We start from the raw sequence: 21,476 nt of genomic DNA, 5'->3' as shown, positions 1-21,476 counted from the left end.
AAATAGTCTTGAGTATATAAAAAGTAGGTATGACGGGTCCGGGTAATAGCGAATCCGAATCAAACTCGACCCGTGGTCAACCCTAGCTGGACTACATAATACCGACTAACAATACGACCTGGCAGAATTGACTCGATTTGAATTACCCGATCCGAACCCGACTAAAACCCGAACATCACCCGACTCGAATTGAATCAATCCAGTTTAACCTATTCTGAAAGTTTATTGTTGCAAACTGATTATTATCCATAAATAACTTGTTAATAGCTAGCCCGAACACGAAATGACGCGGCCCGACCCAACCCGAAGTATACATGCCCATAATGATTCGGTCGAACCCGCCCGATTGACAGCGATTTACCATGTCCAGAATAACCGATTTTTGCCCGCGCAAAACTTCACCAGTTCCTTTTAACATCTATAATCTTTTTGAGGAAAACATCTACAATGTTAATAGGGTAAACTAGTTTAGATCCCGCACAATGAATGCACAGTGTTTGTCGAGTTTTTATTTTTGTATCACTTAATCATACTAAATTAACACCTCATTAATTTTTCATATTTCACGTCATTATATTTTGATATCAAAAAAAATTGAACTCTAAAAGTAATCAAGAAAACTAAAAAAAATTGAACATATAAATAATAATGATTCCAATTTATAGATTCTCTCAAAAAAAACTTTATTATGAAATTAATCAAAACGATTTATAGTTTTGTTTATACATAGTATTCGTCTATAAATTCTCGGGTAATAGCATCAATAAAAGATTTAATAGTTTATTGTTTTATATTATTTATACTTTAATTAAAATATTATAATTCAGTCTTTAGTGAAAATTATTTAATCTGATGAAAAGATTAATTTTAATGATAATAATTATATAATCAAATGCACTATAACTATTATTTTCTTATTTAGTGAATACAATCTCCTATATACTAAAAGAATAGGAAAAGTTTTAAGTTTTCCCGCCTAAAACATATTTCCTATTTTTATAAAATCTCTTATTTATTTTCCTATTTTGATATAATCCCTTATTTAAAATTCGTCTCTAAGACTTTTGTGATAAAAAAATTCGTTCTTTGTATGCTAAATCGTACCTAAAAGATATGCTAATAAAAAATTTATAAACAATTTCATTAATTTTGTTTAGAAATATACACATTTCATGAAATTACTTAATTTTTTGGATTAGTTTTATAGTTAGTTTTTTTTTCTAAAAATAAAAATTCTATAAATACCGCGCATTCATTGCGCGGTATCTGAACTCGTTCAATTATCAATAATCTATAAATATTATTAAAAGGGTAGACAATAAACGTCACGTAGACAAATGTGACATGACAATAATTTATTGTGACGTGGTAAAATATAGTCCACGTGGAAATACTAGCATAATAGTACACATGAGAAAAAAAATTACCAATTCCACATTTAAAAGTTACTCTCGTAATTAATGGTAAAAAACTAAATTTAGATAATTTTAATTTCATAGGATAATTTTTAAATCATTCTCATGCAAAGTGGATTTAATAATAATAATAATAATAATAATAATAATCTATAAATATAATTAAAAAGTAAGTCAAACTATCAACCATTAACTATATGTCTTATTTTAATTTCATAAGATAATTTATAAACCACTCTCATGCAAACCTTTTACATTACATTTCTCCTTGCTCCATTTTTATGTATGTAAAATCAATAACTCGATAATCTAAATACAAATCTATATGTCATATCTATATACTAATATAAAAAAGCTACCTTGAGCATATGTATAAAACATGCGACAGCGTATAATCACTAAGAAACTTTCATTTGATAGTACGTGACTAATTAATAATATTCATTCATAAAATTAAGATAGAATACTTATTATCATGTTTATGACCCCTTATTCATCTCTAAGTCTTCATTTTCTCTTTAGCTCTTACTTTTCCTTTTCCTTTTTGATGATTCATTTCTCCTCCTAAAATTTAACTCTTTATTTGATGCTAAGTTAATATAAATAAAGTCTTTAAAATAAGCACTTTTATTTTTTACCCTCTTTTTCTAACCTTTTGGCATATTCATATGTTATTGAAACTTTTCATTGCATATAATTTTTATTAATCATTTGCATTTGTGAAAAAGATAAAGTTATATCATACATAAGATTTGTGTTTTATTTGGTATTGTTTAAATAACTTTTATTGATGTCAATTTGTATTTCTCACATTGATTTATTTTTGCAGAGGGAATGGTACAATTTTCTTATTATTGTTAAGTTGGATTTTGCAGTTAATTACGTTATACATAAGGTATGTTCTACGAGTTTTATTTGTGTAATTTATATAATCTTATTGTAAAAGGCAGATTTTTTTGTAATTTATCCACTAATATCGTTTTGTGGTAGAATTAGTTTATATTATCTTTATGTAAACCCTCTTACAAGATTAATTGAATTATCGTTAAATATATGTTTGTTTCTTATTCTATTTTTGTAGGTGATGCTTCCTTTGTCTTCTCATAATATTAACATAGTGTGTTAAAAAAAACTACATGGGAAATGTGTAGGCAAGAGAAGGATTTAGTTGAACAAAAACTTGATATCCGTCCTTGAACCATGTTCTAATAATATTAAAACTTATTTGGTACGTAATTGTCTCATTTGATACAAAAACAAAACATTTTTAGTTTTTAATTCGAATTTAGAGGATCTTAGTAAATTGTTTTTTTTTATAACTGTTTTTGTAAAAAAAAAAAAAAATACAATATAGTTAAAAGGCTACTTAAAACATCTAATTTTAATTCACATGTCATTTTTACATTGGTTAATATTAAGGCTACATCAGACGTATTTATTAAAATTATTCATAATATTTACTAATATTTTTTTATGGAAATCATAATACCGATCATGATTTAAATTATAAAAATTAATTAACAATTTATTCTAATCGCTTATGTTCCGGGTGTAGATTCCGGAGCAGTATTGTTTACCACGTAAGCTTGGTGAATGGATGTCCTTCCTTGCTTTGACTCTTCCTTTCGGTCTCTCCTTAAACGATGAACAAACTGAGGGCTCGGCTTTGTACCGAGCGTACTCACTCCGACGCTCAAGTCAGTAAACTTAAAGTGATTAAGTTGTGTGTTACTTGACGAAGTATATTGTAGAGAGATAAGGGAGTTTATACCAGATGAATAGTGAGTTTTAGGTTAGATTGTGGATCCCCTTCTAAATGAGAGAAGTGGAGTATTTATAGACTTTCACCTTTTGTCACGTAGTGGCCAAGTGGCTAGCAGGTGGAAAGACTGTTCTACCCTCGGCCGAGGGACCCATGGCAGGCCGGCTGACTCCATGCCGAGGGGTCTTGGATATGAGTACGCGGATATGTCTCTTTTTGTTGGTTGCCAGTACCGAGACCCAGTGACCGGCCGACAGTGCGTCGATTAGGGGCGGTCTAACATGTTGACTTGCTGTCTTTTGATCTTTGACCTTGTTCAATATGTTGACTCGGTCAGCGGGTGCAGAATATGCCCCATCAATTTGCCCCCAGCGTAGTCTATGCCGTGGTATGGACCTTCGATGAGTGTTGAGCGTATTCTGCGCAAGTTGAATTTTCTTCCCCAGCTTCCTCTTCCTCGGCTTGCTTCTGTTCAGGCCGTACCATATCCCCCCTCCACATGGATGTGTAATGGACATCAAATGTGGAAAAGAAGATGTCGATGGCCGGCGGGTCCAAGGCTGAGAGTGCTGGATGCTTTGATTGCTCCCGGCCGGTGCTGCCAAGCTTGGTTGATCAGCTGGTCGTTTGGCAAGTAGATAACAAGGAGCGTGTTGAAGAAAATACGTCGATTGGCATTCCGCCAAGTAGCGTGTCAAAGAATATTGGTAACTGTTGCGATGATTGACATTCCGTGGCTGCATGTCTGACACGTGTCTCGTTGCTGATTTGTTGACGCTTCATGGGCTTTGCCCTGATTGGTCGGATTGAGTGGGCTTTGCCCTATAAATAGGGCAGTTAGCCCCTGAATTTGGCCTTCCAAATTCATTTTCTCAAAAAAAATTTCTTCTTGCTTAGTTTTCTTTGACGAAACTTCTCTCTAGTCTTCGAAGCGTTACTCGGCGTAACACTCTTCCCAAGGTAAACAAACAAATTTTCCAATTTTTAATTGTTTAAGTTTTTGTTGTGAACATGTCTTCTGCTGATGCCGGACCTAGTAATCCTGCGCCGGGGGGTTCCCCGTCGCGCCTTGATGAAGAGGAGGCACTGGCCGCCGTCCCGATAAGGTCCGGGGGCCCTAGGTCTCCTTCTCCTGAGGTTGATCCCAAATATTTGGAGGATTTCGAGGATGATGATGATGATGATGATGTTGATGATGATGTTGATGATGACGGTGATGATGAGGAAAAGACTCATTCCGATGGGGAAAAGCCTCATTCCGATGAGGAGAGGCCGCATCTCCTGGATCACGGCGACGCCTGCAAGATCGGCCCTGATCGTGTTTGGACCAACAAGTTCGCCAGTTGTTCTGGTCCTAACTTTTTCGAACATCATTTCTCCTTCGGCAGGGAGTATAGGATTGTTATTCCTAAAGAGGGTCAGGCCGTCTGTTGCCCTCCCCCGGGTTGTATCGGCGTATATATGAGACACCTGGAGTATGGGCTCCGGTTTCCTCTCAATGCATACGTTGCTGCCATAATTAAAGCAATGAACGTCGCTGTGGCACAGTTGCATCCGTTGGCCATCCGGACGATTGTTGGCTTTGTGTGGCTATGCCAGTTTAGGGGGGAGGCCCCAACGGTGAACCTATTCCGCCGGCTTCATCACCTTCGACTGAATGTTCAAGGTGGCAGGGGGTGGTATAGCGTACAGACCGAGCCAGGTTATATCACCGTCCCTAATCTTACCTCCTGCAAGGACTGGAAGGCACGGTGGGTATATGTTGAGGTTCCAGGGGATTATCCACTGCCTCGGTCCTTCCAGCACCGCGTCAATTTGCGGTGCGAGAGCAAAGGGGAGCGTGAGAAATATGTCTCCCGGGGCAAGCTTAAGATGGACGCCTTGAAGGTCCCTCTTAATGCGGACGAACGGCGGGCAATGAAGCTGTTTGAGACTGAGAAGGATGGGTCGCCGAAGGGATGGATGCCCTCGACGCAGATCATTCTTCAAGATGAGCCGCTCTGCCACGTCGGCCTCATACCGGCCCTAGCACAGGGTGAGTGGGGTCGGTGTGAGGCCCATCTCTACTTTTAATGTTTCTGTTTTTGAACCTTGATTTATTTCTTTTGTTTAACTCTTGCTTCGTTTCTTTTACAGACCGTTTTGGCCCGGATCTGTCTGAGGAAATCCTCAAGAAGATGGGACTTGACAAAGACAAGAACGTTGTCGAGATGCATCCGAAGGCCGATACACGTGATCGCAGACCGGCGCCAAACGATCTCATGGACCAGCAGTTGAAGGTCCTAGATGTGACGGCGGCCCAGGCGAAGGTTGCCGGTAACATACCGCGCCGAAAACGAAAAGCAATGTCTTCGGCGGCGACGGCGTCAACTTCAGTTCAACCTCCAATCCCTTCAGTCCAAAAGGAGACGGTGGTGATCGTCGATATTACCGATGAGGAGGTCACCTTGGCGGAGGAATCTCCTCTCTTACGTAAGAGAAAAGAGACTGCTGTTGCCGCTGCTGCTGCTACTACCGCTGCTATTGCTACCGAGGCCGACAAAGAAATGGGTCCTCCGGCCAAGAAGGCCAAGCCTGGTACAGATCTAACCTGTGGCTCAGACTTAGCCGGTTCATTAGGCGTTCCTGATGCAGGCTCTCTGGTATGTCCATGAATGTTGACATGGATGCTTTGATTGAATTTTTTGTAGATCAACCGCCGTCGTCACGGTCTTTGAAGCAGCGTCGAGAAGCGACCTGCGCAGACGGGTGGTAAAGATGCCACCGTCGTTTCCTCCTTCCCGAAGCCTACCCCGCCTTGATTAGGTCGGAGGGCCTAAGTTTGTCCAGGATCTTTGGCGAAGTGGGCCGATGTGGTCGGTGCTCATATTATGGAGCAAGAAAAGGTCATGGCTGAAGTTGCCCCACGGCTTGAGCGGCTCAGCTTGAGCTCGTTGCGCGAAGAAGGAAGCCGAGAGGGCCAAGGCCGAGGCCGAAAAGGCGGTCCTTCGAGCGAAAACTTAGGAGGACGCTGAAAAGGCGGTCCTTGCTGAGAGAGCTAAGGTTGAGGCTACGGGGGCCGAAGCTGCTAAGCTGCTGGAAGAGCGTGACAAGCTTCAGGCTGTCGTCAACTTCACTGCTGAGAAGAGGGACGAATGGAAGTCCATGTTTAAGGCCTAGGGGAAGGTGCTTCGGAATACGAAGGCTATCATCGCCCAGAGGGAGTTGGACATTGAGACGCTCCAAAGCGTCATTCTTCCTAACATGTGCGCCCAATCTAGGGACTGGCCGAAGAAGCCGCGGGGAAGTGATCGGGGAGCTCTTTCTGAAGGCTCCTTCCGTGGCGAGAGATTTGTGAGCCGCTTGATGACAAGCTTGATGCTAAGGCGAAGGCCGCGGAGGCGAAGGCCGCTGAGGAGGCAAAGGTGAAGAAGGAGGAGGAGGAGGCTGCAGAAAAGGCGGCCCGGGATGCCAAGGCGAAGGAGGCCAAAGGAGAGTCCGAGAGGGCAAGGGCACGCGAAGCTGCCGGATCTCCTTCTGGGCCGCCTATCAAAGATGATGCTGCTGCAGCTGCCAGTGGTGAGCAGCAACAGGCATAGGGAGACGGGCGGCCGTTACCAGACTCACCCGGCATCTCGGATAGCTTTAGTTGTTCGGGGGCCAACTATTGAGCCTTTCCTCCCTGCCATCTTTTGGCACTTCAAAGTTTTATGTCTGTACCCTTTTGCTGTTCCTTTTTTTTTGTAAACTTTGGTAGGTAGTGTTTAGGCTATCCCTATGGGGACGGCCGTCGACTTCTTCCTTGTAACCTGTAAACATTTTTAATAAGAGTTTGTTTACTTTGCCTCTGGCTTGGCCGAGGTCTTTTTGTCATTTTTGTCTGAGTTGTCTTCTTACGTTATTAATTGAGCGCTTCTTTTCTGTTTCTACCTTCGGCCACGGGCGGTTAGAATGCGTATCTCAACTGTACTTAACGTTTTTAAACATGTTGGCGTGTCGGTCGCTTCCTCCACCGCCCGAGGCGGTCAGATTTGCGTGCCCCAACCGCCGCTGTGAACATGTTAGCGTATCGGTCGTTGTGTCCCCGCTGCTTCCCGGCCTTGGCCGAGGTAATCGGGGTTACGGCGCGACAGCGTTCGTATCTATAGACGATTATTGATTGCGTCCTCGTCCACGCCCGGTCTTAATTTGCCGAGGTGTCAGATTTGCGTCTCAACGGTACTTATACGTTCTTAAGCTCGGTCTTAATTAGCCGAGGGCAAGTCGTGGTTCCCTCGTTTCTTCCCGGCATTGGCGCGGCAACCGAGTTAACGTTTTTTTGCTCTTTGTTGTATATATGTTAGCATTTTGGCTCGTTCCCCCGTCACTCCCGGTTAGCGGCCGAGGTGATCGAGGTTTTGGCGCTGTCTGCTGTGTACATATGTCTTCTTTTGTAGGACTATGGGAGGGACACTCCATTTTGATGGAAAACTTGGAACACTCTTCATTAGAAATAATCATGCATTGGGGTGCCCACAACGGTCTCGGATACCTCCGCCGCTATATGAAGTATTTTCTGAGGTTGTCTGTGTTCCAGTGGCTCATTAGAGGCACTCCCTCCATCTCGGTTAGCCGGTATGTACCCGGCCTCATTTCCTCAACCACTTTGTAGGGTCCTTCCCAGTTGGCCGTCATTTTGCCATGGATGTTTCCTTTGTTGGTGGCGGCCGACTTTCTTAGGACTAGATCTCCTACTTTTAAGTCCCTTTTGTAGACCCTTCGGTTGTATGCTCTTCTCATTCTGTTTTGGTAAACGGCCAAGTTGAGCCGTGCCGTATCTTGACTTTCTTCAACCAGGTCTAGGGAGGCTCTCAGGCCTTCCTCATTTTGGACTGGGTTAAAGGTTTGCGTTCTGAATGTCGGCACCATTGCTTCAATTGGCAGGACGCCTCAGACCCATAGACAAGGTGGAATGGACTGTACCTCGTTGCTTCTTTCTCCGTGGTTCGTAGTGACCATAGGACGCCGGGTAGTTCATCAGCCCATCTCCCCTTTAGATCTTCAACCTTCTTTTTCAAACCGTTCAAAATTGTCTTGTTAGCCTCCGCTTTGCCCGTTGCTCGAGGGTGGGGACGGAGGAGTATGCGAACTTGATGCCGAGCTCTTCTAGCCAGTTCATCACCAAGTCACTCCAAAATTCTCGGCCATGGTCAAATACCATGACTTGGGGTAACCCAAAACGAGTTATGATGTTTTCCCAGATTACCTTTCTCACGGCCGCCGTGGTCTTGGCAGGTACTGCGACAGCTTCGACCCATTGGTTGAAGTAGTCAACGGCGACTATTAGGTACTTTCTTCCTCCGGAGGCCGTCGGAAATAGCCCCAGTAAATCCATCCCCCATTGTGCAAATGGTAACGGATCGAAATGCGGTTGCGGGTCTCGGGAAGGTGCATGTATCACGGAGCATGCATCGGCGTTCTTGCACTCTTTGGTCTTAGTTCTGGAATCTTCCAGCATGGTAGGCCAGAAGTAGCCGGCTCGGAGAGCTTTGTGGGCTAGCGTTCTTGCCCCCATGTGGTGTCCACATATGCCTTCGTGAATCTCTGTCAGAATGAGCTCCGCGTCGGCTGGGCCGACACATTTCAAGAGTGGTCTTATCACAGACCTTCTGTATAGTTCTCCTTCGAACACCAGGTACCTTGCGGCGATCCTTTTTATCTTCTGGGAGAGACTGCGGTTCTCCGACAACTCTTTTGTAAGTTTGTATTTAATTATCGGAGTCATCCACGTCGTCTCGGCTTCTGTGTCGCCCACCATGCCAACGGTCTCAGTGATGCTTTTAGCATTCCTGATATCCACCAGCACGGTTCGACTGACATTCTTGATGGTTGAACTGGCAAGTTTCGAGAGAGCGTCGGCTCGGTTGTTCTCGGACCTGGGGATGCATTGGATTTGGAAAGATTTCAATTTTGCTGTGTCAGCCTTTACCTTTTCCAGGTACCTTACCATCCCGTCGTCTCGAGCCTCATACTTTCCTCTGATTTGGTTAGTAACCAATAGTGAGTCCGTCTTCAACACAATGTGTTCTGCCCCGGCTGCTCTAGCTAACTCGACTCCGGTTATCACCGCCTCGTATTCGAATTCGTTGTTTGAGGCCGAGAAGGTAAACTTCAAGGCGTACTCAAATTCGTCCCCGTTTGGGTGTAGACACCTCGTTTCTGCACCTCTCGCAAACCACCCGGTGATGATTGGGCCGCATGTTTGATTCGCGGAACGATTAGTGACAGTTCGTAAGATTATCGTCAAGTGATTGCTCAAATATTAATGTCAACCTCTTAAATGTCATCTACGTGCCGATGCGGTCGTTTTGGCAGTAATTAGAGTACATTCGGAGTCCGGGTCAAAAACCGTCTCCATTTTCTGATAACTGTTAAATCCCGAGTCAGAATGTTCTGGAATGTTCCGGATATTTCTATTCCATATTTCTCAAATTTTATCTTTTGGGAAATAATATCCCGTAATATTCATCTAAAATATTTAAAGATAAATCGAATTATTTCCGTCCTACCATAACTTAAACACGGAAATCTTTCTTAAAGCAGGAGGAAACCTCCTGGGAATAGACACAGCAGGTGCTGCGCCTCTTCCAAGAGACGCAGTGGCTGCTGCGCCTCTTCCCAGGCCCTTCTTTGCATGATTTACGTATCTTTTTTTATATCTTTCCGAGATTCACTTCCAAAGAGTCTCCGAAACCCTATTCCTTCACGTGATTAGTATAAATAGGAGCTTTCGTTCCTCATATTTCTCACGCGAGTGTCCGCCCTTCTCTTCTCCCTTTGCATTCTAGACTTCGTTCTTACTAATTGGCGCCTACGTGCTTGGACTTCCGACCACGTAAGCTCGGATCTTTCCGGGTACCAGCCTCTCCGTTGCATGACCGACCAATTTGACCAACTACACTCAATCAATCTAATTAATTAATCTGTTTTAATCGTTTTCCTCTTACGAGGGCACTCTTTCCTTGCATTCGCGTCGAGCATTCACTAATCGATCTTCTTAGTTCTTCTCGTTCCGTCAACATGTAAGTCTGAGGGTGTATTAATCTCTCTTTTATTTATTGTATTTTAATTATTGTATAACGATTGTAAGGTTTATGTCGAAAACACCATTAAAATCGATTTCTAAAACCGTCTTTAAAACCTGTTTTGCGAAATTCCAGTAGACAGACGTCGAGAAAAGACGCAGCAACCGCTGCGCCTCTTCGAAGGAGCGCGCGCGCGCCGCCGCGCCTCTTCGTGTGATTGCCGCAGATTCTCGCTTCTTTTCTTCTTCCTCCGTCCTCTGCAATTCGTATCAAACTTATTTCCTTTGTTTGTTCGTCTGTTAATTCTTCATCATGATAGTTTGATAATTCGCATGTACATATTATCCATCATCATTAACATGTTTAATTCATCATAAAACCGACTTAAATCCCTAATAATCAATATTTGCGGGTTTTCGTCATTAAATTCAATTCGAGTTTTAGGGATTCAATTCGTTCATATTGAGTTTCTGGGATTCATTGGTGATATGTTTTCATCTGTTTAGTCATTAATTCATTGTACATTCATCATGTTTAGTCTAATTCGTTTAGTTAGTTAGTTTAATTAATCATTCATTAACATCGACCCTTCACATAATTAATCCGTCTTATTTCCGTCTTAACCATGTTTTACTGTTTTATGACCTCAATCATATGTAAATAATCTGCTAATCACTTTCATCCGAGTCTAATATCGAAACCAATCCTTAAAATTAACAAATAACATTAACGGTTTGCCGTTCCGGCTTCACAGCCAGAACTCACCCTTGGAACAGACGCAGCAAAGAATCGCGCGCCTCTTCCAAAGGCGCGATGCACTCATTGCGCTGTTCAGGGTGAATTCTGTCCCTGAACTCCTTTTCTGCCTTGACGTAGTTTAATTAGTAAGCGTATTAATCAACTAATATCTGTATTATCACCTTCTGATCTGTCGTGTTTTATTCTTATCTCTTTTTCTCAAATTATCCGTTTTAAAGGTATTTCCGACATAAATCGCCTATTCCAATGTAATTATTGTAGTTTATATTTGTTATTGTATTTTGTATCATTTGTATGTTTTCACATGTAAATCAACATTAAATCCTATTTCGACCCAATTGTTTGCTAATTACATGTCAACCAACTTAGTCTAATTCTCACATGCTAGGATTAATCTATGGATGTTGCATTGCATGCATATAATCGACGATATATCGAGTACGAATAACTTCCCTAATCATTAGTAGAGGCCGCTATCGAGGCGGGCGGGATTAGGTGTTCGATCAAAAGAGCTTCCTAATACGTACCCTCACCCCTTACTCCAGATCTCCGTGAGCACCCGTGTTCATTGGCATCCACGAGAGTCATTCTAGACATAGAATGCTAAGGGTAACGATTGCTTAGTGTTCATGTCACTACTTTGTGTCTTGACATGACACGAGGTATTCGAACGGTTCCAATTTCCCATAAAAATTGGTGGCGACTCCATACAAAATGCAAACGCTTGTTTTCGAGCCCCTTCACCAAGCGCCCCCGTGGGCAGCCCGCTGTCCACATTGGGCTGATGATAAGGATGCCGGCTCCTGAGCTGTTCGTCGTGGAGGACCCGTCGGTGTATACCTCCCATACACCGGGGTGTGATTCTTCTTGGTATGTGCACTCGGCAAGGAAGTCTGCAAGTGCTTGCCCCTTTATCGAGGGCCTCGGCCTGTATTGAATGCCGAAGCCGGATAGCTCTACTGCCCATTTGATGAGCCTGCCGGATTGTTCAAATTTTTCCAATGCTTTCTCCAATGGCTGGTCGGTTAAGACCGTTACGGGATGTGCGTCGAAGTAAGGTTTTAGTTTCCTTGCGGCAACGACGACAGCAAAGGCTGCTTTTTCAATCAGTGGGTAATTTCTTTCGGCGGGCAACAGTGTATGGCTGATGAAGTAGATTGAGTCTGCTTGCTTGTTTTCTTTCTCGACGATTACGACGGACCGTGGCCGAGGTAAATGCTAAGTATAGATATAGAGTTTCCCCGGCGTCGGTGCAGACGGGGGGAGAGTTTGTAGATGAGCTTTCAGTTGCCTGAAAGTTGTGCTCTGTTCCTCCCCCCAGCAAAAGTCTTTATTCCCCTTCAACACTTTGAAGAATGGGGGTGCTCTTATCGACTGACCGAGAGATAAAGCGGGCAAGAGCCGCCATCCTCCCGGTCAGCATCATAACCTCTTTGCGATTCCTCGGCTCCGGCAGGTCTAGAATTGCTTTGATTTTCTCTGGATTGGCATCAATTCCCCTGGCGCTGACAAGCACGCCGAGGAACTTGCCGGCCCGGACACCGAAGTTGCATTTCATTGGGTTAAGTTTCATCTTGTATTTCCTTAGTAAACAAAATGTTTCGCTCAAGTCGGCCAGGTGCTCGCCGTCAGACTTGCTCTTTACAATAGCATCGTCGACGTAAGCCTCGATATTTCGCCCTTTTTTGTCTTGAAACACTTTGTCTACCAGCCTAGTGTAAGTTGCGCCAGCGTTTTTCAAACCGAACGGCATCATTTTGTACATGTATGTGCCGTGTATGGTGATGAATGCGCACTTAGGCATGTCTTCTTCGGCCATGAATACCTGATGGTACCCAGAAAAGGCGTCGAGCAGGCTCAGCATAGTGTAGTCTGCCGTTGCGTCTATTAAGCTATCTATTCGAGGCAAGGGATAGCAATCTTTAGGGCATGCTTTATTAAGATTTGTAAAATCAACACACATCCTCCACCCCCCTGATGACTTCTTCACCATTACAACGTTTGCTAGCCACTCAGGGTAAGTACAAGGCATGATAAAGCCCGCCTCTAACAATTTATCTACCTCGGCCTTGATGGCATCATCTTTTTCGGCCGAGGAGTTCCTCATCTTACGCTTCACTGGGGGCGGCGGCGGGGAGTACGTTCACTTGTGAACGATAACCTCTCGGCTCACACCTGGCATCTCGGCGGCTGAGTACGCGAAGACGTCTTTGTTCCTCCTTAGCAGGTCTAGGAGATTGGCTCTGAACTTTGGCTCCAGGCCGACACCGATAGTTACGGTGCGTCCCGGGTCAATCTCTATCTGCTCGGTCTCGGCTCCTTCGACCACGCCGACGTGGTTGGTGCTCATCGGATCACCCTCCTGTCGTAAGGATGGGCTCTTCCCTTTCTCTGACTTTTTCGCCACTTTGAGGGACTGCATGTTGCACCCTCTGGCGGATATCTGGACATTGACAACTTCGTCCCTCTCGTCCTTTGAGACGAGCTTTTGCAATTCCCCCCGGTCCGAGACATACATCAATGTCAGGGCCCGGATGGACATCACAGCATCGGCCTCACTCAAGGTGACTCGACCTATGAGGACGTTGTAGGCGGACGAACCGTCAATGACCACGAACTCAGAAAAAACATTCTTGGCCGCATCGTCTTGGCCAAACATCACCGGCAGTCTAATAGACCCCAGGGGTACCAGGCCGGCCCCGGAGAAGCTGTACAGTGGGTTGGTGCAGGTGCTCAGGTCCTCAATCTTCAGACCGAGGTTGAGAAAGCATTCCCTGAACATGATGTTGGTATAGGCGCCTGTATCAATTAGGCACCTCTTCACCAGGTGGTTGGCTATGTCTAGGTGGACCACCAGCGGGTCGCTGTGTGGGGCTACGACTCCTTCGTAGTCTTTCCTTCCGATGGTTATATCGGGGACGGTGTGAGCGGGGGTCGCTGTGGTGGGCACAAAGTTGATGGCTTGGTAAAGCTCGTTTAGGTGCCGTTTGTGCCCATTAGCGGACCCGCCGTTCTCGTTTCCGCCGATGACAACCTGGATCACTCCCATCCTGTGGAATACTGATTTCCTCTTTTCCCCGCCGGAGCTGGATTCTGGGTTCCCAGCTACGTACTTGCTGAGGGCCCCCTTTTGGATCAGCTCCTCAATGGCGTTCTTCAGTTGCCGACAGTCGTCGGTCTTATGGCCGGTCTGGTCGTGATAATCGCAAAATTGACTTGCGTCGCCTTCCCTCTTCATCTTGGGGGGCCTTGTCCACTTCTGCCCTTCGCTCTTGCTCAAGGCGAAGACCTCGGCCGGTGTTTTGACCAGAGGGGTGGGACCGCTGTACCGCTTATGGGTGTATGGTCCCGAACTCCCCCGGCGTCCGCCGAGTTTTGCTTCCTGCTGGATTTTTCCGGCCGTGACCTATTGCTATCACGGCGTCCTTCATCCTCGTTGTCTCGGCGGCTCCTCCTTCCTGAGTGCCCAGATTCACTGTGGCCTACCCAGGTCTTGTGGTAGTCCTCCACCTTTATGGCCTGGTCGGCCATCCTTCTGGCGTAGTCCAGGTTGAGGTCCCCGCACTTGATCAGCTCATCTTTGAGCTCGCCTTTCGGGAGGCCCTTCATCAGTGCGAAGGCCCCCAGCTCGGTATTCAGCTCACAGATCTGCTGAGCTTTCGCGTCGAACCTCTTCACGTAGCTCCGGAGGGACTCGTCCTCCCCTGTCGGATAGTGAGGAGATCGGATGTCTCCACGGCCCTTCTCTTGTTGCAAGAGTACTGGGCTATGAACTTGTCTCTTATGTCGGCGTAGTAATACACCGAGCCATTGGGCAGCCCCTTGTACCAGCTTTGGGCCATCCCGTGAAGGGTTGTTGAGAAGATTCGGCACCAAACCTCATCGGGTTGCTCCCACACCGACATGTAAGACTCGAAAGCCTCGGCGTGGCCGGTCGGGTCGCTATCCCCTTTGTAGGATAGGGGTGGCAGCTTTAGTTTGGTTGGCACCGGAACCTCGAGGACGTAGGTGCTGAGGGGCTGTCTGACCACGTGCCGAGTGACACGTGGTGATCGGCTCCTCGTGGACCTAGTTCGGCTTCTCTCCCCGTGGCGGGAAGGGCTTCTTGTTGTCCGACTTTGGAGAGTCGGACTTCTGTCTTCATTTCTTCGGGGGTGGCCTCTTTGATGCCGCGGCGACTCTGTCCTCCCTCGCGTGGGGGAAGGACTTTGGTCGGCCACTGACACCACGGGCACCGCCGGCGTCCTAGTATGCTCCACTCCTTGCATTGCCCCGGACAAGTTGTTCGGGGTCACTTTATGGGCCCTGGTCACCTGCGGGTGTGCTGCCGTTACCGGCGTTGCGGCGGGGGTGATCGGCGTATTACCCATTAGGTCCAGGAGTAGCTTCAGCTTTGCTGCATCGACCACATGTCCCATGATAGTGACTTGGCCGGTAAGTAGTGGTGTTTCTGGTTGTATCGGCATCCCGTACGCCGGTTGAATTACTCGGCCGGTGGAGGACGGCCCGATCTCGGAATTAAGGACTGTGTCATCCTGATAGAATGCAGTTTCGTCAGTCACAACTATTTCTTGTTGCTTTGACATTTTCTTAGCTTGTTGGGTGGGTTTTGTTTTGTGTTTTTTTTTGTAAGGGATTTGACTAGCTTCTAGTATCTATTTCCCACAGACGGCTCCAATTGTTCCGGGTGTAGATTCCGGAGCAGTATTGTTTACCACGTAAGCTTGGTGAATGGATGTCCTTCCTTGCTTTGACTCTTCCTTTCGGTCTCTCCTGAAACGATGAACAAACTGAGGGCTCGGCTTTGTACCGAGCGTATTCACTCCGACGCTCAAGTCAGTAAACTTAAAGGGATTAAGTTGTGTGTTACTTGACGAAGTATATTGTAGAGAGATAAGGGAGTTTATACCAGATGAATAGTGAGTTTTAGGTTAGATTGTGGATCCCCTTCTAAATGAGAGAAGTGGAGTATTTATAGACTTTCACCTTTTGTCACGTAGTGGCCAAGTGGCCAAGTGGCTAGCAGGTGGAAAGACTGTTCTACCCTCGGCCGAGGGACCCATGGCAGGCCGGCTGACTCCATGCCGAGGGGTCTTGGATACGAGTACGCGGATATGTCTCCCGACTGGCTGGTTGCCCAGCCGAGACCCAAGTGACCGGCCGACAGGCGGCGTCGGTTAGGCGGTCTAACATGTTGACTTGCTGTCTTTTGATCTTTGACCTTGTTCAATATGTTGTCTCGGTCAGCGGGTGCAGAATATGCCCCATCAGCTTAAATCGTCCAATTTGTCCATCTAACTCTTCATTAACCAAAGAGATAGTAATTAAAAGGTCTTATATTAGTAAATAAAAAGTCTAATAATTTGGATTATAAAGCAACTGATATTATTTTTTAGTGGAAACCATATGATCATGTACTAAATTACAAAAATAAATTAAAAATATACTTATTTAATTGAATTAAAATCATGTTTATTTAATTTTAATTTTAATTTTAATTTTAACTATCTCAATTTGCAGATTATTGATTGCGAGGAGGCTACTAAAAATTGGAGATTACATGTTTGGATCTAAATGTGAAAAACGAAAACATATTTTTTACTCTTTTTGTTGGCTTACAAAGCATCATCATTCATTATCGGCGAGATTCTCTATTTTAAATGTATATTTTTTACTATTTTATTTTCTTAAAAAAACCTATCAGATATGTAAACGCAATTTTGGAGTGCTTTGTTTATCGACCTAATGACGCAGCCGTTCTTAGCTTAATTATTTATGACGTACACTATAAATACATAAAAATAACAAATTTGCAAAAAATTTAAACAAACATTTATAGTTATAAAATTAGTTACATTAAATTGTTGACTACAAAATATTCATGAATAATATTAACATGTATTAAAATATATGGAAATAAAATTCAAATTAAAAAATCTATCTATATTACTATGATCATGAAAAATAATGTAAAAGAAAAAAACATTTACAAATATTTGGTTTATAGCTTATTCGCGATAAAAAAAAATATTTTATATTTTAGTTAAAGATGGACGTCAACAAAAGCAAATAAATGGGACAAATAGAACAAGTCTGCGATTTTCGCGGGTACAAAAGTAGTTCTCATTTAAATTATTTTTACTTAATTAAACGTTACAACGGTTAATAGAAAATGAGGGAAAATAATAATTTACTTTATAAAATATCATTGTTATTTCCAAACGTACAGAAAAAAATAAAAATAAGTATATAATATGATTAATACTTCTTATTATCATTTTGATAGAGTTGGATTAAGAAAAATATAATTCAGTCATCGAGCGAAATTGATATAATTCTGTAACAAAAGCCAAATTATAATAAAAGAATAATAGGTTACAATAACAACCACAAAAAAAAACTCAACATAATTATGTGAATACCAAGCCATTACAAAAGTAATAAAAAACAATTTACGTGATTTTCACGAGAAATTAAATTAGTATATACTAAAAAAGGCATGACAAAGCATCACATTCCCTTTGACAGAATTTTTGCAAACCACATCCTTATGCATTTATTTTAATAAAAAAAAAAAGATAAATTGTTGAATGAGTTTGTAGGATTAAACACAATCATTAAAATTGACTTTTCTTTTTCAAAGTAATTAAACAATCGTTAAACATTAAAATAAATACTAAATAAATTTTGAAATGTTAGAATAAATTTTACGGATAAAATAATCTTTATTCTTTCAACGTTTATAATCCGCACCATATTCTTTCAATACAATTGATATGTTCATTTTATATATACTTTTACCCCTCATTTAGCTCAGTTTCTATTGATTATCATACTTTAATTAGTATATTTTTGAGCTAATTTTGTGTTCTAGATGTATCGTTGTGTTTGTTACGGTTTTGTAGGAATCTAAGCATTTAGAGGTTTTTTCCTATGATTTTGTACACCAAGTTCATTAAGCTAAACAAGGCCAAATATTGGACTAAGTGTGTGAAGATTTATTGGGTTTTGCATGAAGATTAGTGGATTGAAGTAAGGAATTACAAATGAAGCCAAATGCAAAGTCAAGCCCAAAATGAAGGTCCATATCAAGGTGCAAGCATTAGATGCCAAGAGAGCTTAGGATGCTAGGAATTTAGAACATTAACCGGGTGATTAATCGCACAATTAGTCACCAACATTGGACACCCTTTGCAATTAAGAGGAGAATTAAGAGAATTAACCGAGGAACACACGACCCCGGTCGGGGTTGGTGGCCCCGATCGGGGTTGCATGCTCGTTGGTTCTTACGTTTTTCTCCTCCTCTCCTATAAATAGGAGAGGTATTCCTAGGTTTTAGGCATCCGATTTTACGTCCAAGTTTACTACAATAAGCCTTAAGCATTATAAGTTTTCTCTCATTAGTTTTCATTTCAAGTTTAAGTTGTTTAAGCATTCCTTAGTTAATCTTTCAACAATTTGTATTTCAAGAGATTCTCAAGCATTTGTTATTCAATCCTTTGGTTTTTAGTTATTTGTTCTTCCATACAAGTCTTCCTTTATAAGGTATTTCTTATTACAAGTTTACAATTTACATCATTGCTTTAGTTATCACATAGTTATTATAATCAAGTATTTCATATTTATTTTAGCTTTGTTCTTTTCGTATGTTATATCACTTAACTAATATAATTCATATAACCATGTTCAACATTCCTTGCGATTTAGTTTACATTTTACATCTTAGTATGAGTAGCTAAATTCTCTAGTCTAAAGGTTAGGGGAGCCATGCAAAATCAAACATATAATATGATTAAATAAAGTTCCTAATAATATTGATCAATTGTTTCCATCACATGCTTGTTTTGTTACGCTTAATCTTTGATTATCGGCCGTAGTCGTAGATTATATTTGTTCATTCGTTCTAAAGTCGAGAGGCACGGAATTGAATTAGACTAAGCATGTGTGGTAGGACGACGTAGTCATGGACGAGAGTTTCTCTAGGACCCGGTCTATGGTTGACACTAATGCCGTAAGGTGGGTGTCTTTAAGCCTAAGCAATTGACAAGATTATTACTATCAAGTTTATCATATTATTATGTTTACCTTTGCATGAGTGACCCGACCCCTTTAGACTACCTTTCATCATATTATTTACATTGCATTTTTATTAATCATCAACCAAACAAATCAAACCCAAATCGTAATCGATTGATAAAAATCTACCCATAGCAATTCACGACGTAATTCTCGTTTCCTTGTGTTCGACCCCTATTACTACATTAAATTGTGTCTAGGGAAATTATCTTTGCATAGGTACGCGATAAAACCTATCAACAATGTTAACCGATTAATTTACCTTAAATTATAGTTCGCAAATAAAAATATAAAAATTTCTATTTTAAAAAAAAAATATTTTTGGTTGAATTAATTACGTAACTCAAATGTTTTTAATAAAAGAACAATAAAATAAAACAAATGACTGGAATGAAGGGACTATAATAAAAAAAAAGACATAAAAAAAAATCAAAGACAACAAGAATAATAACAATAATCGTGGCAAAACACTAATAAACTTAGCAATATTAGTGGCATTATACAAATATACGTATTGATTAATAGTCAATGTTACCATTGGTGTGGTATGAAGGGAGTAGTAGATAGGGGATTGATAATTTATACCGTAGGTAACACAACTTTTCAAATATTATACCTAACATAATTTATTTTTTAAATTTATACCAGAAATACCTAAATCTTAAGTGACTAATTCAAATGCAACCTCTAGTTCTAGCACAAACTATGGAATAAAAGACAGTTATGCGACATAAATTTGCTTTGCCGCGGGAAATCTGATTTCTGTCCCTGAAAATTAATTGGGATGAAAAACTATGCCACGGGAAAAAACAAAATTGTGGCAAATAATTGGTTTTAGTAACGAATTAAGCTATAGCCGTGGCTAATAAATATAATTAGCCGTGAAGTAAGCCACGACCGTAACTAAAAATTATGATTAGCGACAAAGTAGGATATGACCGTGGCTAGCTAACAAATGTGATTATTAATGAAATAAGCCACGTCTGTGGCTAATAATTGTTTTTAGTCACGATCGTGGCTAACTATTGTTTTTTGCCACGAGTAGAAGTATATCGTTTCTAATTATTGCTCATAACCACGAGTAAAAGTATACCGTGCCAAAGTAGTTTTTTTGTATTAGAGGTTTCTCAGTTAGTTGAATTGGTAAGGGTTCCATGTATGGCGGTAAACCAGGGGTTAATACTCAATCAGGTTCATGTGATGATCTGTTTCTTTTCACACTTGTCAATCATGGCTCTGAAATTGAGTTATTGATTGGGTTGCACGACATTTACCTCTACGGTTTTCGGGCTAATGGGGTATGGTTCTATTTCCGGGAAACTCGCTACACCATAAAAGGTGGGCGTCCTTCTCCATTTTCTGAGAAGTATCCTGACATAAAAGAATTTAGGGTTGGGCTTAGGGTTTTACATCAAGCAGTAAACACGTTGCATAATGATGACGAAACAAATTGGTGTAAAGCATACTATTCCTTAGCAGTTAATATAGCTGAATCAGTTAGGTTTGATGGTATTTTAGAGATGGTTATAAAATCTAATTATCTAGTTTTATTTATTTTAAAATTCATTGTGTTTCTAAAATGAAAACTTTACGAGGTAGTAGGTACCTAAGTTTTCTTAATTTAAACGTGGTACCTTTTTTTTTTACACCAAAAAACTTCGACATACGGAAAAATCCTCGCACATACGATGCAACGATATTTTTTTTTTCAAACTATAATTTCATAAATACAACTATTTAAAAGATGAAGTCCTCATTTTTCAATAAGGTCAGTCAAAGCTTATTCAATAACATCCATTTTTATTTCAATACGTTCGTTAAATTCAGTCGAATTCATTGAAAGTATACTTGACAAACGGGTTACCATTTTGGTGAGATTAGTTTTGATTTGGTCATAACGGTTTTGCAATAAACGAGTCATTATTCTGTATTATCTTAGTTGTGAACTACGTGTGAAAACTGAGGGACATTCTACAAATCTACCATTAGTCTTAACCCGACCAAAAATGTCAAATTGCAACTAGATGCAAAACTAAGGCGAAATTCTAATATTCAACTCTTATCACAGCCAAAAATGTCAATTTGCAAATATGTTCGAAAACTTAGGCACATTCTTATTGTTAGTCTTATTTCGGCCAAAAATGTCAATTGCAACTAGTTGCGAAAACCGAGGGGTATTTTAATCTTTTCCCGGCCAAAAATGTGAAATTGCAACTAGGTGTGTAAATCGAGGGGTATTTTAGTGTTTTTCCGGTGGAAAATGTTCTTACAAATAGGTGCGAAAAACGAGAGGTATTTTAATCTTTTTTCGGCCGAAGATTTGAAAGTGCAAATAGGTGCGAAAACCGAGAGGCATTTTAGTTTTTTTCCGGCCAATAATGTGAAATTGCAAGTAGGTACGAAAACCGAGGGGTATTTTAG

The sequence above is a fragment of the Silene latifolia genome, chromosome 1 (genome assembly GCF_048544455.1).
Source record: "Silene latifolia isolate original U9 population chromosome 1, ASM4854445v1, whole genome shotgun sequence".
In the NCBI taxonomy this organism is placed as follows: domain Eukaryota; kingdom Viridiplantae; phylum Streptophyta; class Magnoliopsida; order Caryophyllales; family Caryophyllaceae; genus Silene; species Silene latifolia.
This window is presented reverse-complemented; position numbering follows the sequence as displayed.